This window comes from Triturus cristatus, chromosome 2_1 (genome assembly GCF_964204655.1).
Source record: "Triturus cristatus chromosome 2_1, aTriCri1.1, whole genome shotgun sequence".
Classification (NCBI taxonomy): Eukaryota; Metazoa; Chordata; class Amphibia; order Caudata; family Salamandridae; genus Triturus; species Triturus cristatus.
In genome coordinates this window covers 1031760441-1031778666 of record NC_140581.1, presented here as the reverse complement: position 1 = coordinate 1031778666, position 18226 = coordinate 1031760441, and the positions used below count along the sequence as shown (strand labels likewise).

The following is an 18226-nucleotide window of genomic DNA, read 5'->3' as shown; positions in this document are numbered from 1 at the left end:
GAAAAGCAGAAACGTGGTTTTATAAACTGAGAAAAAAAAATGTAAGAAATGTTCTGAGTTTTAAATCGTACCAGAAGAGGACATGAACGGATCATCAAGAGTGATTTTAAAAAGGCAGACACCATAAAATGCTCTTACAGCATTTGACAATCAAAGAGACATTTTAGGGTACGCAGCAGCACAACAGATGATCTAGTCGCGTTTATGTGCCAACTCCACAACAGTAAAACTGTGGCAATATAACTGACAGTCGTTTATGTGCCTTTTCAACAAAAGCCAGTATAAAAACACAGAAAAACCCACAATTCCGAAGGAACCTGGGCAATGAGAAGCCCGAAAAACAATGATTCAACAAGTACTCATTTAGCCAGAATTGAGATGTCAATGGCAAATCAATTGCTAGAGAACGGGAAAAAATTAACATTCAGGACTGCACGTAATGCGTTCTACATTGCTATCGGTCCTGATGACGACATGGAAAATAAACTACCAAGGTAGAAACACTGTTGGCGCTGCAACAAACATACTAGTCTCCTGTGGATTCATTAATGGACTGACGTGCAAATCCTTTTTGAACAACTGGTCTAGTCTCTTGTATCCAGACCACAGTCATTTGTAGTGTGCTTATAAAAACACATGCTCTTAGCTTTACTCTCGTTTAATCATTTTTTAAAATGAGTCCTTGGCGAACAATTGTTTTTATTCTTTTCAACAAAGCAACAATTTCTAGAGGAAGATGATGTACCAGACAGAGTTTTAAACATTAGGAACAAGATTTCCTTGATTAACTTTAAATATGCCCTCCCCACCATCCTGAAACAAGAGGACATTTGAGTTGTGATATGCAAGCGGGATTCAAAAGCCTCCCACAGCATCCAATTAAGCAGTGGAAGTAACTAGAACCTTGGGACTGGAGCATCATCTTTACTGCAACATCTACAAACAAGCATTTGCAATGCAACGGTCTCACCTTTGGGACCTTATAAGTATTTAGCTATGCACCATATTTTCCATGGGACCACCTGCACTCACTTTTTAGTTAAAGCCCATTGCTATCGAACACCCTGTCTTGTGAAGCACTAACTCCGGCCTTCAGGCCAACCTATCGCCCACTTTTGCTACTATTGTCCACCTCCCACAAAACATTAGGCCAACAGTCTCTCCTGCTGAAAAAACTTCCCTACCACCATCACCACTTACTACTCCAATACTGCAGTGATATGTATTTTACAAATATAAAGGGCTTTTATGCAGAGCATTTCATGAACTCAGATATCTGAAACTGTTAATTAGGAAAAAGAAGGATTGGCTAAATTACATTTTTGCCTCGGATCACACAATTTGTAAATAAGGAGGCCATGTTCTTTTCACAGTTTTTTGTTGTTTCATATTGTACAGTTGGCCACTATATAGGTATCTATTTCTGTCTTCCATCCTACATCAAAAGTCAAGGTTTTGTTTTTAATTCTTGGGGCACAGGTTAGAGCCACATTAAAGCTCATCATGTTTTGGGCTCAAGAGCCCAAGAATACCCTGAGCTGAGCCACAGCCAGCTGGAGCTTTAAGTGGCTTGCCCACAATTCGAGAGAATCGAAGAGGTAATGTGTTTTGCAGAGTGCAAACTGTAGGAAGGTGGATATCTGACTATGGTTACCCCCAACTTTTTGCCTAGTGTCTAGCTGGTTTTTCGACTTAGTTGGCCTGAGATCCTGCCATTCAGGGTCTCAGGCTGTCTGCTCTCTCTTTAAAATGGACTCCATGTACCCTAGGTACATTCCCAATTGGTAAGGATCACCTTATTGGACCCTGTACAGTGTACCCTAGGTACCCAGGGCATACGTGTACCCTAGGCCTCCCAGGGGCGGCAGCATGTATTATGCCACCCCTGGTCTGGCCTTCCAATCAGACACAACTGGCTGATCACTCAGCTGGGGCAAGGTCGTGTAATCACCCCTTGCTTAGATATAGTATGCCTATATCTACCCTTATATATAGACACATGTGTACCTATCAGTCACTCCTATGGCAGGCCTTAACAATCCTGGAGGCAGAGTGCTTGGTAACATGTGAGATGGTGCTCTAGCATGAGCTGAGCCTGTCTGCAGGTTTCGGAACCATGTCCTTATAGCTGTTCTATGGTATAGCCTACCATATACTCTTAAAGTGCCTTATAATCTTAAACGGTTATGGTAACTATGGTTTGGCTTTATCAAAACATGTTGTGTAAGGTGTCTAACACTTTGGAATAATACCCCCATACCATTTCTGGTGATGAGGATATTATTCCTCCCTTCTAGAGGGAGAGACATGTTAAAATCCTACTTTGCTGTTTAACTCTAACCAAAGCCTCAGCATCACAAAATGGATGCTGCTGCCACAGACACAAGTCTGACCTCCTGCTGCTGGGAGTGATCCCGGCCAGGGAGGCTTGGACAATAGGTTTCCTGCTTGGGGAGGTGCTAGCACCTCCCCAGACAGCCTTTAGTGTATTGGGGCAGGGAGGGCTGAAAGGAATGAGACATGCCTGGGGCACACAAGGTGTCCCATGCATAGTCCAGTTCAAACCGGTGCTGGGGCACACCAGCCCCAGTCCTGGCGCGAAACTGGACAAAGGGAAGGGGGTGTAACCACCCCCCTCCCAGGTCCCACCCATAAGGCGTGACCTAGCTGGTAACCCAGCCCCCCAGATTAGTATAAGTGTGGTAGCTGGGCCCCAGGAGATTAGATTATCCTGAACCTGCAACTTGAACAGAAACTCTGGACATTCGACGAAAGAAGAAGACTGAAGAATCTCCCTTGTGGCCAAGGAGTGGCTACCCTGTGCAAACAGGCACCATCAAGAGACTACCCTTTGCTTTGCTGAAGTTCTACGAGGGACCGACTGCAGAGCCCGACCAGAGCCTTGACTTCCAGACTTCTCCGACCCTGATCCACATCCACAGCCAAGCTGAGATCCGTGGAGGAGACGAGAGACGTGGGACCGGCTACCTGGGAAAAGTGGCGAGTATCTTCCAGCGCAGCTTCTGAGGCACCCTCGAAGTTGTGCACCGGGGATTGAGAAGCCCCAACCCCAAGCACCATCTGCACCGAAGATCAGCCCCCCACACTCCACGAGTCCTGCGTGGGGCCCTTCTGCATTTTCCTGCTTGCCGCGCCTGTCCTGTTGCTTGCCCGTTGGCTAGTGGCCTTTGTGACGAAGCATCCAGAAATCTTCACTGCTGGTTTGGCTCCTCCAGACTGGCTCCCGCTTCCTTGCAAAAGAGAAGCACCCCAGACCTTCCTGGTCTGCACCAGAAGCAAGTCCTCCGTTCTTCGTGGGTTCCGCTTGCCAAGGCTTGGTGAGTCCTAGTCCAACTTCGACGCCGCCGACAGCAAGAGCCTTCGTGGGACAGCTCGCCTCCTGGTCCTGGTCGTCCTCGACGTTCCCTGGTCCTCGTGGCCGCAGCGGCAAGCTTCACCTTCACCTGCAATCTTCACGACATCGCCGGGTTCCTTCCTGGTTCCACGTGGTCACTGGCTAGTGACCTTGAGTCTGTCCCTTCTGCTTGCAGGTATCCTCTCTTCTTGATCCCAGCCTTGGGATCAAACGGACACTCTTCACTGACTGCCTGTCAGCAACTTTCCTTCAGGCATCCATAGAAGTCCACGACGACACCCGACGCAAGTTCACACCTATGCACCCGCAGTCCGTGGGCTAGGTAACTTGCGTACTTCGGTGCTCACAAGGGTAGTGACTATCCTAGGGTCTAGTTTACGAGTCTCGACTCTCTAGCTGCTTCAGAAGTGTCCTTAAACGGTTAATTTCTAACTGCTAGTAATTCTATCGACTTTTACGCATGAGTGTTTCCACTCTGCACCTGAATCCCGTGGGCCTCCCACTTCCTAACTGTTGCTAGTGTAGTGTAGCCCCAGCGATTCCCTAGGCCTAGGCCTATCCTATTTCCGTGACAGTGGTCCTTATACCACTTACTTAGTATATGGTTTGCGTGGCCCCTAGGGCCTAACTGTATTACTTACCTGTGTGATTTAATGTATGCATAATTAAGACTGTGTTGTACTTACCTCGAATCTCATAAAGAGTGCTGAGGGTTTGACTAGAATAAATACATTCTATTTTATATATATATATATATATATATATATATATATATATATATATATATATATATATATATATCTGTTGTGGTGTCCTTTCATTTGGTATTCAAGGGATTATATATGGTATCACAGCTGGCTTCACATGCCATTCAGAGTTTAGCCTAAGACTGCTCTTGTCCATGCTACCACTAGGATAGCTGGTCTATAAGGTTGACTTTACAACCAATCACCATAAGGGTTGTTTGGACTGATATAAGGTGTACACTAGAACTAGTGACATCATACATCAGGCCAACTTCTCACACAAACAAATTAAGAAAACACGTTTAAAAAAAAAATACACAACAGATGAGAGGACAAGGTAGGACAAAATACGGGAAAAGACGAAATAGCTTGAGAAGTACATCCAAGACAGAGTGGGACCTTGCAAACGAACACAGGACTTACAACCCGCACACACATGAGCAACCACACAAACAATTGAGTGCACACACACGACACAGGCCCGTTACTACCCGAGCACACATATAAACAACCATGAATAATCACAGTAAACAACTGGGCGCACTCTCACCCACACGCACTCGCACACATACACACACCCTGCTGCAGGCCCCACACACACTTATATACAGAAACACTAACGTACCCAAACAGACACATGCATTTACCACTACAGGCCGCATGATGGATGTGGAAACAGGTAGAATGGACACGGATTCTGTGATCGAAACGGGACCTGCTGGCATGAGCATGTGACAATGGAAGGAAGACAGATGGTGAGATGCGTCTTGGAGACTTTGATAAGTGCAGGTGAGCAGGATAGACCGAGAGAGTCAGTTTTAACTAAAAGGGACTTTGATCCCAGGATGGAAATTGTAGTTCATGCTGGAGGCAGCCAGTGGCAAGAGTTGATCGCAGGAGAGGAGCCAGCTGGTAGTCTACCATAGGCTGGGGAATCTGCTTACCTTGTCTGGCTTTACTTACACCGATGTCTCCAGAACTCAGCAGAATGAAAAGTGTGGAGAAACCAGAGACACCAAGAGCCCCAATAGCAGCCGCAGCAAATCCCTCTCGCAGCAAAGACCTATTTGAAGGTGGTAGTGTTGAGTAATGATCATAATGAGTGTGACAAGCTCCATGCCGGGTCACACGCCTCCTGGGAGCTTCCTGCGTGCGCTGGCGCTTTAGAATAGCACAGATGCAGGCGCCGGCACGGCTCCCGTGCTGCTGTCCCCAAGAACTGTGTTAATGCTGGACTGTCTCTCCAGTCTCCGGAGACGAGAACCCGCCTGCCTGCTCTCCGTTGAAAAAACAGAACAGATATAAAGTGAAACTAATCAAATAAAAGTACACAGCACAACGGCTTGGCCGTAACAAGACTTCTAGCAAAAGAGGGGGTTTTTCGGCACCCCAGGGACGTCACTTCCGGAATGCCTGCGCACTATTTTAAAACTAGCAATACGATTCGCATTTACGTGAGTCGTATTGCATTAAAAGTGAGTGCCAGTGTGAAAAAAAGCCAGAACGGAAGTGGGGGGGGACGGGGGTGGGGGTGAGGGGCTGGTGAAAAACCACGGACTGCGTGAGGGGGCACAGAAAAAAATAATATGTTCAGTAAAGGGGCCAATAGCCTCGGATGAGCACAAATTACGCTATAGACGTTAGGAGGGACTAACAAGGGAAAAACCAATCAGAAGGCACCATTTAGGATGGAAGCCAAATAAAAAGATGGGCGGAGAGTGGGTGGAGCTTACGCGAAGCTTCCCTGCTAAAGTATATACCATACCCCTCGCAAAGCAAGCAGCGCATGCGCTGCAACGCTAGGGGAGACCTGAAAAACTGAGTGCTCTGAATCGGGCAGACAGATTTTGGGAACTGCGATGAAAAAAAAAAAATAATCAAGCTAGAAATTCACTCCGATTCCAGCCCTCCTTGTTTCAAGTGAGTTCTGAATCAAATATGTGCATCTACAGCTTTAAGTGGGCCGGTCTCGCCAGTGCTGAGCACCAGCAGTTTTTTAAAAGGGGCCTCGAAACGAGTCTCTATTGGGTTCTGTTTTGCGCTGCGGCACAGGCGGTGCGTGTTTTTTTCAGACTGCAATTACAGCAGGCACAACGATTTGCGCATGTTCACACTGGTCACTTCTCACTACTGGAGAAGTTACGGCATGACGTCATGCCAGGCGAGTGTTGCAGGGGAAGGGAATTCCTTTAAAGAGTCATTTTCTCTCTGGGTTTCTCTTCTTTGTGAAACGCAGGAGCAGCAACATGGTTGTGGTGTCACCAGGGCTTTAAGTGGAAGCTTTTTCAATATTATATGCAACAAGCCATAGTTGCAGCTTATTTATCTTATGCAACTAATAACCATTGAGAGCCAATAGTCCCAACTTGTAGGTATGATGTTACTGTATCACATCTGTGGGGACAGTTTATAGTTAAAACCTCTGAGTAGGACAAAGAGGTGGGGCGTTTTTATGATAGCACTTTGATTAAATTCGTTCTTTGTGTTAATGAAATGTGTAATCTTAAGGCTGACCGATTTATAGTGATGAAATGTGATTTGCATATGCATTTAACTGCTGATGTATGATGATTTGATGCTTTTGTCGCTGCTTTCAATCTCAATAAAAAAAACATTTTTTTTAAACTCAAACCACTTGGTGACACTGCAAGAGACCTTCACACTCATGCTTCCACACTGGCAAAAACTGGAGACTCTCTCTGCCAAGGAACATTACCAGACTGCCTCAAAACTAAACACCTCACCCCTATATCAAAAAAAAAACCCTCTGCGGACACCAAAGAACTCACCAACTACCGCCAGATCTCCAACCTGCATTTCCTCTTGAAAATCATTTAAAGATGTATAGCGGAGAAAGGCACCAAACACATCAAAAACAACCTCCAAGACTAATTCCAATCTGGTTTCAATGAGGACTTCAGCACAGAAACCACTCTATTAAAGGTGGTCGGCGACACTCTTTGAATTGTAGATACAGCAGACAACCTTTGCCTTCTGATCCTTTTCGACCCATTATCTGCCTTGACACTGTCAACCACCATCACTCTACTAGACACTCAAAAATCGAATAGGCATTGATGGTATGGGCCTGAAATGGTTCGCTTCATTCCTCATGGGCTGATCACAGCGAGTAGAAATTGATCTCCATCTCTCCGCACGACTGCGGGGGGGGGGGGTCAAATCAATGAGTCCGTCCTTACTTCAACCCTTTTCACCCTAAACATGGCGCCACTCTGAGTCCTCCTTAAGTAGTCAGGGATCTTCCATCACCAATGCGTAGACATCTGCATCTAGAGGTCACCTCATAAAACGATATCTCACAGCTTGCTCCCAGCCTAAATTCTATTCACAACTGGATGACCTTTCATAACCTACAGCTAAACCCTTTTAAAACTAAATTTTGTCCCATCTCCGCCTCGAATTCAACACCTCTGCTGCAATCCTGAATGGACACATACAACATCTTCAACAGTAAACCGACCATTGTGGACAGTGCCAATTGTCTGGGGGTGATCCTAGGCAAAAGACTCAAACTACATTCTCAAATAAGCACCAAGGAAAAAAAAACGCTTGTGTTGTATTCTCTCCCATTTATTTCCCTGCCTTCTCTTTTCCATTGGACCCTTCCGCCTCCCTCCTCCTTTCATTGTTCTGGACCTTTCCTTAAAATGTGGTCAGAGTTCCAATGTGCACTCCCGGAGCCCAACTGAGATTTCTGGGTTATGGATGTCGACAAAGGAACTTAAGCTGAATAAAGCGTTGAACCTTACTTTGTGCATGTTTCTTCATTACACTGGTAACAATTTTAGTTGTGAGAAGGACAACGTATCAGCATTCCCTCTAGTGTTACCCAGTGGAGCAGTGCGCAATATTTTAAGTCTTTAGGAAAAGATGATGCGCAGATATTGACAAGAATTCAGACAACAGTCGAAGCACATTGTGCCAGCTTCCGTCGAATTGAAGAAACTTGGCAGTGGAACAAAATTATTACAAAAATCATCTTCATGCAATTTGCCTTGTGCGTTCGTCTCTGGGAGCCGACTGACCTGGAAACTGAAACATGATTACCGGTCTTATCTTCGTTGGAGTGAAACCCCGTACGAAGAAGAATTTGCTCAATTTGTGGAAGAAATTCAAGGCGGCGGCGTAGCTACCTACAAATCATATCCGGTGGGTGTGCAACCCCGACTGGGCGGAGTTCACCTTAAGACGTTCCGCACTTGCACCGCCAGGAGATTTCCTCAAGTGACGCACTGAGTATATGTTTCGAGTGAGAGCGCGATCCCGCCTGGGTGAAGTTCATCGAAGGTAGCGCCGCACTTGCTACTTGAGAAGATTTTCTAATGGACGGACTGTGGAGTCACTAGCCTCTGCATGTTCACTATGAGACTGCCGCTTGCGGGATCACTCTCTTCAATTCTGAGGTGAGATTGCCAACACTCCTAACGAGAGCTTGCCTACATCGACGTTCCGTTAGGAATCAATATTAACTTTATACAGTGTGAGGTGTTTATCGCAATAAAGTCTATGACAAGACTTTCTTCGTATAGTTGATTTCTTTTTTCAATGTGTTAGCCTTTCCAATAGGCTAGTGTGCACTCCTGACTGGCTACTTGAATATTATTGGTTTACAGAGCAGGAGTATGTACTATATACTGGTGAAGAGAATTTCATGAGGTGAGCTTGTTAGTCCAGCAGCTTACAGGATCTCTCGTGTTTTGTTTAAGAACTCAGACTGTGACGAACTTCCCATAGAAGTATATCATTTAGCAGAAGGAACCTTGGGCAACCAATTGAATTGTGGAACTCACCTAAATTGCATCTACAATTTAAGCATTTTGAAATTATTTCCTCTTATTTCTTCACAGGAAAATACATTTTACTTTGGGAGAAGATAGATATTGATGTACTTAATTAGATCTAGCTATTAACTTTCTTTTTTTCACATGATTATTCTTCTACTGTTTTTGTGCCTTTCAAATCACCTATACTTTTCATTAAGCTATATTACTGTAAGTAACCAGATATTATAATGGCAGCAGCTAGTATGAACCAACCCCCACCCTTCCTTTCAGTTGCTGGAGAACCAATTGTGGCTTGGAAAAACTGGATGAAAGGGTTTGAAATATATTTGATTAGTATTGGTGCCAGTGGGAGGGAGTGAGGGAGGGAGGGAGGGAGGAAGGAAGGAAGGAGAAAAGAAAGATTGATTTAAGCTAGTACCATTAAAAAAATTTGAATTACAATTTGCTGATAAATTAATGTTGTCTTAGAATGACATGTTTCAGAAGCAGCCATGGGAAGAATGAAAAAGTGGGAAATTACAGAGCAGTTTTAAGAGGTTTAGCAAATACTTGTGAATTTAACGAGTTGACAGATTCCCTCATTCATGACCAGTTAGTGCAATGCACTAATAAGAAAATAGAAGAAAGGTTATTAGTGGGTACTCCTGATCTAAAGAATGCTATTGATATCGCAAAAAGTGTAGAACACACTGCAGAATGTATTGGGGAAATTAACGTTACTACTGACCAAGAGGTGAATGAAATATGCGGAAAAAATAAAAATGTATGTGCCATTAAGAGTCAAAAGAATATTTATATGTTTGAAGAGCCTAACAAAGAAATGTTTAATTCAGAACACAGACTTAAGTGCTTTATGTGTGGAAGTACAGGGCATCTAACTAATAATGTAAATTGTTTAGCAAGAACAGCCACGTGCAGGAAATATAACCGTAAAGGACACTTTGCGCGTGTATGCAAAGACATGTCAGGCAGAACCGTTAATGCCAATGAAACCTGTGAAGATGACAGAGGTAAATACGTCCTCCAAGTAGATGTGGAAGGAAATAAGAGAAGTACACATGGTTAATCTACCTACGTGCGAGATTGGATAGGATGGACAAAGGGTGTAAGTTTTTGCAGATTCATGTTCTCCTTTTACTTTCATCAATAGTAAAACGCACCATGCTAAATTTGGTGATGAGTCTTCTCATATAACCACATGTTATTCCGGTAGGGTACAACAAAGACCCAATACCACTGGAAGGTGTAGCTATTATGAAGATCACATTTAAGGATACATGCACAGTTGGAAAAGAGTATATAGCAAGACAAGGACCTAACCTTCTGGGATGGGCACATCAAAAAGATTTGGGAATGTAACTAGACCCTACAACAGAATTCCCTGTCATGCTTGTTGAAATATCCGTATGTGGTATTGGGTTGCTTGAGTTTCCTGAAGTATTCACAGATAAGCTTGGGTGTTTGAGAGAGATCCAACATAGAATAAAATTAAAAAAAACTGTGCCAAACCTGTTGTACATAAATGCAGTCACATCCCATCCCATTAATGATGAGGGAACCCCTTACACAAGAACTGGATAAGCCTATCAGTCAAAGAGTAATTGAGCCCATCAAATGTGCTGAGTAGGTGGTACCCATAGTTATTATGTCCAAATCCAATACCAACGCCATCAGATTATGCATTGACCTGAGAGAATTAAATAATATTTGGGTTGACGGGCATCTCTTGCCTAACATTATTGAAATGTTGAGTCAAGTTGGTAAAGCAGATTTTTTTCTCAGCAATTGATTTATCTTCAGTTTATCATCAAGTGAGACTTCAGCCTGCGAGCAGAGCATTAACATCATTCATTACACCGTTCAGCGCATTTAGATTTTGCAGGATGCCGTTCGGTTTAGCCTCCTCTGCCGCGGTTTTCCAAAGAGCTATGCAAAAGATTCTGGAAGGGGTAGATCACGTACTGTGCTTAAAGGAGAATTTGCTAGTTTTTGGAAAAAATTAAGATGAGCACAAGACCTTCCGAATAGTTCTATCGAAGTTAAAAGAGGCTGGACTAAAGTTGAAGAGAGAAGCGTCACGTGGGGGTCGTTTCTGTCACTTATTTAGGACATGTTATATCCAGAGAAGGTATTAAGCCAAAGGTTGACCTGGTGGAAGCGATCAAATCAGCCGCGGAAACTAAAACCAAGGAAGTAGTAATGTCTTTCCTTTGTTTATCAAAATATTATTCAAAGTTCGTAAAAAACTTTGTTGACATTACTCATTCTTTGCGGAATTTGTTAAAAAAGGGTGAAAATTTTGTTTGGAGTGAATAATATATGGAAGCATTTAATAAATTGAAGTGCCTTATTGTGAATGTCCCTTTTTAGGACAATTTGACACCAGCAAACACACTATACTTACCACCTATGTCAGAACTAAAGGCATAGAGGCGACCCTTAGCCAAGTTGTAGATGATGAAGAAAGGATTGTAGCGTTAGTGTAAAGAGCATTGACTGAAGCTGAACCCCGATACTCTGTAGTATAAAGAGAAGCTCTAGCCTGCTATTGGGCAGTGAAGCACTAACGTGTGTTTGTCTGAGGAATTCCTTTCACTCTAAAAACAGACCACAAGCCTTTGGTTAGTGCATTTTCAGTGAAAAATATTGAAAGAACCACACCTAGAATCTCCAGGTAGTTCCTTGGTTTAGAAAGATTCAACTTCAAGATTGCGTACATACCAGGACCAAGAAATCAGGCATAAGATTCTTTGTCTCGACTTCCCTAACCAAATAATGAGTCGGAAAAAAAGGTTTTTGAAGAATTTGTGGTGGCAGCAATTACTGAGGGGATAAATAAACAAGAATGGGAAGACAGTATGAAAAGCGATCATGTGATTCAAAATGTGAAAACATTTTGAAGGGATGACCTAAAAAGTGTTCTGATCTTAAGAATGATGAGAAAGGATTTTGGGAGGTGAGAAACTAATTGTATATTTGTGACCAAGCTTTGTATAGGGGAAACAAATTAGTACCTCCTGAAAGTTTGCGTGAAAAAAATAAAATCATAATCTTGGCACATGAAGGCCATTTAGGTTGCTGTTTGACCAAGAACAAGACCAACCTTCATTGTCGGTGGCCAGGCATAGACTCCATGATTGAGATGAGCATGAGACAAGGTATCAGCTGTACATACAGCGATAAGAGCAAACAAGCGGTCAAAAGTTACATTTCAGCTGTTAATGTGCCCCCTGTTCCTTGGAACAAGTTGGCTCTGGACATTATTGGTCCCATAAATGCGAAGGGACTAGGAGGAAGGTTCATATTTACACTAGTAGATTATCATTCTAAATGGGTGGTCATCAAAGTTGTGGACAACATCATTACCAATACTGTTATAATACTGTTATAACATTTGTACAAGAAGTGTTTTGCATTGAAGGTGTAACCCAAACTCTGGTAACGTAAAATGGTGCCCAATTTACTTCATCACGAATGAAGGAATTTTTACATACATTTTCAGAAACTCGCTTGCAAACCACACTATTTTTCAAGAGCAAATGGATTAGTTGAAAGAGTCAACCGGTTGATCAAACATTGCATTCAACTCAACGTAGGCAGAGGACTGAACATGAAGAAAACATTAGATTAAATGATTTGTTCTTATCTCGTTACCCCTCACTCCATCACTGGTGTCGCTTAACCTCTTCCATGCTCATGACGTCTCCCGGCCGTCATGAGTCACAATTGGCGTGTGCGGACGACGGCCGGGAGACGTCATGACCACGCCCACGAATGGAATGTCCAGCACCACGGCAGCGCTGCGGCGGAATTTGTCGCCGCAAAGAGGTTAAAAGGTAGGGAACCAGGAACTAAACTAAGTCCCTTGTGGCTGGTTGGTAACAATGATAAGGAGGTAGATCGTGACAAAATAAGGGAAAGAATTCAGGATCATCAAATGAAGTACGTAAACAAGTACAACAGTAGAGTGCAAATAAAGATCAAAATTTGGAAGGAAGGAAGATGTCGTAAGAGTAAAATTGCCTAGATCTGTATACTCAGGTTCCTCTAAGTTTTCAGAGAGAAGGAAAGTATGTAAGGCTTTCAAAAACGTACTTCTAGAGGATGCCCAAATGTGGAGTCCTGACAGGATTGCCAAAGATAACAGTGAGGACTTCTCTAATACTTGCATGGAATACAGAGCACTAATAAACAATAAACCTGGCTCACAACAGGAAAAAGTTTCTAAGGAACCATCATAAGAAACTTTTGTGGCACAAGGATTACAAAATGTACTAACCTGTTCTCCTTATTTATCTTTTCTCTTCCTCCACAGCTATGCCATTATGTATCCCTTATTATTTCAGTGCTTGGTTATTGTATTTCCTAGGGAAGGAGATATGTTGTATTCTCTCCCATGTATTTCCCTGCCTTCTCTTTTCCATTGGACCCTTCCGCCTCCCCCATTCTTTCATCTTTGTGACCCTTTCCTTAGAATGTTGTCAGGGTTCTAATGTGCACTCCTGGAGCCCAACTGTGGTTTCTGGGTCATGGATGTCGACGAAAGAACTTAAGCTGAATAAAGCTTTGAACCCTACTTTGTGCATGTTTCTTCATTACAGCTTGCTACCAAGTTCATCGTCTGTGGGGAATCCACTGTTTCATCCCAGAACTAGATCTTAAATCTCTTGCTCATACGCTGGTGCTCTCCAGAATAGACTATTGCAGGTGGTAGAGCCTTCTCTTACGTCACAGCAAAGACATGAAACGAGCTCTCAGTCAGCCTCAGACGCTCCCCCACCCTGCACACCTTCAGGAAGTGCCTCAAGACCCAGCTCTTCACCTGATCCGGAGCTGCATGCCCCCCTCCCCCAGCGCCTTGAGACCCATCACGGGTGAGTAGCACGTTTTACAAACCGCTGATTAATTGATTGTAACTTTCTTCTGGCCGGTATCCCCAAAACCCATATCACCACCCTCCACCCCCCCAAAAATAATTCGGCACCCCCCAAAAATGACCATATCGCCATGCTGACCACCCTCTGAGGGTTCCCAATTGAACCAAGAGCTATCTACAAGACTGCCTGCATCATCCAAAAAGCCCCGCACACATCAACTCCCCATTACTTATCGGAAAAACTCAAGCTATCAGGTGGCTCCTGACCGCAACAGAACGCTGAAGCAATGTATCTTGAACCCCTGTCTTTTAAAAAGGAAACGTCTGACGGCACAATCCTCCTCGGGAAGAGCAGCATGAATCTGGAATACACTACTTGCAAATCTGCGCACCTCTACCATGCGTGGCCCATGCGGCGGGTAAGCGCAGTGAGGCGGGGGAGTAGACAGCTGACGAGGTAAACTGATATTTAAAAAAACAAAAACCCCTTACCTTTCGTTTTTTTTACATGTAAGTTTACCTCTTTATCGTCTGTCGACCAGTCTCCCCGCTCTTACCTGCACGGGCCGCGCCCAACCACTACGTCACTGACGCCTTCCAAAACGGACTTGAAAGCCCTTCTTTTCCAATGGCACTTTAGCTAAAACAATGTAATCAACTTTTGGCGCATACCCCTATACTACCTGAACCCTTTCTACGGTGCATACTACCTAATCATTTTCACAGCCATACGTACCTTCGTACACTCTGCATATATTACTTAAAACTTTTTAAGGGTTTTGTACATTCTGTTTTTATGTAATGATGTACTTTCTTATATTATCTTTTTTTTAAAACTTTATTTCGGTCAGAGACCATAAAAGAACAAATAAAATATGTACATACAAGATAAAATGCATAAATAATTGCGCACCTTAATTACAAAGTTATTAAACAAAAATGTTATCAACGCATTACAATTTATCCCTTATATTATCAATCCTTAGTAATTATTTATAGTTGCATCGTCGATGTTAAACCATCAACTTCTATGTAACGAAATATTTGCCCTGAAAAGCACTCTGGCACCTTTGGGTAATGTCCGTGCTAAATATGCATATGCAAATAAACTTGTATCGGAGCAAAGTTGCTCAGAAAGTCTATGGCACCTCAAGCCCAGGCAATTTAGCTAAGAATATGTGGCGTGAATGTGTGTGCAGCGAAAAGTTTGGGTGGAGTTTTAGCTCTCAGTCGCAAATTACTCAATTAACAGATTATGGTTAATTACTTACTGAGCAGGAAAAAAAAAGTCCAGCTGGGCACACTAGGGACCTGCTGCGCAATACGCCGAATCCCAACCCCCTGCAATGGTTGTGGAAAACAAACCGTAATTTGAACATTTAACGGACCTCGTTTCTGCGGGGCACAGGTCAGTGGGTACCACAAACAGACCCTCCGCCGCCCCTAGCCTCAGTAAAGTGGTACTTAAACGTCGCGGTCACCTAGCCTCGTGTATAATTGTAACACATGCCTGCCTCGCGTACTCCCCGCAGCGCCTCCTTTGCCAAGCCCACCGCCCACCGCCCCCTTCCGTGGACTCGGCTCTTACTTTGCCCGCGGTGTCATTACTGCTTTTCGCTTGGTGACTGCGAGGAACTAATAAATGAGCCGCGGGCCCGGAGATAGACTTGAACTTTGAAGAAGGTAGGGTGCGCGCGCAGCTTTCGACATTCGCGCTTCCTATTGGCCGGAAGGAACACGCTACAGAACCTTCCCCCAGACAATGGTCTCTCCGCCTTGCGCAGTATATGTTCGTTTTAAACAGGGTTATGATGTCTTTCGCTCGGGCCCCGCTGCCAATTGATAATCCCATGTGTCTATCTCAGATATACCAGTCGTCTTCTGAAACGTTAGGAAGTTTTTCTTGTGGGTTTGAAACAGACATGCATTTCAGAATATTCTATGAGCCTATGTTGCTTAGCGGGTTGTTAATGTTTTTGAATTTTAACCATAGGGCGCCATCTGTTGACAGCCATTGGACTAACAAGTGACTTCGATGGTACTGTTATAGGAGGAGCTGCCCAACGGAAATTATTTTTAACTATTCCATTTTAGTGACGAGTGAAATCAGTCTGTAGTAGTGGGATTATATGTATACTAAGGTTAGAAAACGTAGAGTGTAGAACTGTATAATGCAGTATTAGAATGTGTATTTATGCCTTGTCATAGAATGTCGCAGCATTGCGAGGTTTAACCTGCAGCTGGGAACATACTTGTCAGGGCACGAGTCCTAACAAGCATTTGCAATGCAATCGATCTCGCATTTGGGGAGACTAGAGTTAGAGCCAGTGCTTTAAGTGGGCCGAGCCTGCCTACAACAAGGCAGTGAGTAAAAGCAGGATGTGCACCAAGGGAAAAGGATCAGGTGTGGGTCTATCGAGATGGAAGACCAGTCCTACCAGATAGCATGTTGTCTACCATGGCACGGATGTATCATGGCCAGGGACACATAGGGAGAGATGCTATGATCAGGTCGTTTAAACAGACCTGGTACAACCCAAAATTCAGAATTATATCAGAGTCTATGTCACAGATGTCTAATTTGTCAGCAATACAATCCTGGAAGAAAGACAGTGGTGAGTCTAGGAACTATAGGTTGAGAAGGAGGGCCTTTTAACAGAATGCAGATAGATTTCATTGAGATGCCAACATGTAACAGACTGAGGTATGTTCTGGTCATAGTCTGCCTATTCTCCAGGTGGGTAGAAGCATACCCGACAAGGAGAAATGATGGATTGACAGTAGCAAAGCTGCTTTTGAGAGAATTCATCCCTAGGTTCGGGTTTCCAGTGACCCTTGAATCAGACAGAGGAGGGCATTTCTATAATGAGATTGTAAAATTGGTCAGTGAAGCATTGAATGTACAACAGAAACTGCACTGTGCCTACTGACCAGAAGCTTCTGGTGTGGTTGAGCAAATGAATGGTACAATCAAAAACAGAATTGGAAAAATGTGTTTAGCCACAGGAATGAAATGGCCTGATGTCTTGCCTCTAGTTTTGATGACCATACGTGCAACCCCAGATAGAACTACAGGGTTAAGTCCTCATGAAATAATCATGGGACGTGCAATGAGGCATGCTTACATACCAGTCAACAAACTGATGACGATTTCTGATGACATGGTGTTGGAGTACTGTAAAGGCCTGGCTGACGCAGTTCATTCTGTGTTTCATCAGGTTTGAGGGGATGCCACCACTCTTGAAAAGAAGCCAGCCCATGATCTGAGCCCAGGAGATTGGGTGAGGATAAAGGTCCACAGAAGAAGAAACTGTATGGTTCCCAGGTGGGGAAAACCAAGACAAATCATTCTGACCAAGTCAACAGCTGTGAAGTGTGCTGGACTGAAAAACTGGATCCATGCCAGCCATACCCTGAGAATACCAAATCCAGTGGATTGCAAGGAGAAAGAGTACTATGATGAATCAGAGTCAAGTACTGAATCAGACAACGAAGAACCAAAAACGCGAGAAAATCCTGAAAGGGGGGAAAATGAACCAAAACAGATTCTAGTTCCCAGAAGTGTCTCTCTGAGAAGAAGATTGCAGATTTCTAACAGCTCAGATTCTGAAGATGAGCAAAGAAAGAAAGGTCCTAGAAAAGAACCTAAAAAGAAGGAAGGAAAAGACAAAGAAGCAGTAAAAGAAAGTCAAAGAAAACAAATCCCAGATGAAAAACTGAGAGAAATTCCACCTGAAATAATAGATTTGAATGAAGAAGGGACAGATACAGAGAGAGAGGGTCAGATTGCGGAAGACCCCCGAGGAGGTGTAGGGAACTGCAACATCCAGCTAGGTGAAGGGACAAGTAGTCAGCAGGACGATTGCGTGTCGGAGACCCGAGGAGGGAAAGAAGTAAGGAAACCAGAACAAGTGGTGGATAAAGAGACTGGTGAAAAGGAAAAGCAAGTTGGGACAGAGTCAGAAGAGAGTGAGAACGAAATACCTGAAGGTCGAGTTCTGAGAAAGAGAGCTTGGAGAGAAGAAAAGAATGAAAAGAATGTTAAAGAAAGGAAATTGAAAAGAACTGTAAAACCAGAAGTTTGGCCAAACAAAATAAAGAGACTAAGATATCGATTGTCTCGAGTGAAATCACCAAGAGCTGAACAGGTGAATGAAGTCACGAGTCAGGAAAAATCAAAGGAGGAAGAAACAGTTGTAACAAAAGGGTCCGGAAGGACAAGAAAACCTAACCAGAAGTATACGTCGCCGGAATGAACGTATATGGCCCTGCCTGAAGAATCCCAAGAGGCAGACAGTCAAGGAAATCCAGAGGAGGCTTTACTGAAAGTGGTTAAAGAAGAAGAAGAATCAGAAATCCTGAGAGTTCTCTTGTCCGACATTGGAGAAGAAGAAGCGGAGATTCAGGAAATTCTGTATCCTGA

At 43.7% G+C, this 18226-nt stretch overlaps 1 protein-coding gene across 2 annotated transcripts in view; it reads right to left on the bottom strand.

Annotated features, from left to right (window-relative positions):
- Positions 1-15523, bottom strand: part of LOC146866275 (uncharacterized) — a 181349-nt gene extending 165826 nt beyond the window's left edge. For both annotated transcript variants that reach the window (XR_014976780.1, XM_085640813.1), the window contains exon 1: positions 15392-15523. The gene's annotated coding sequence lies outside the window, so the exon portion shown is untranslated. The remainder of the gene's footprint in view (positions 1-15391) is intronic.
- Positions 15524-18226: the final 2703 nt, after the last annotated feature.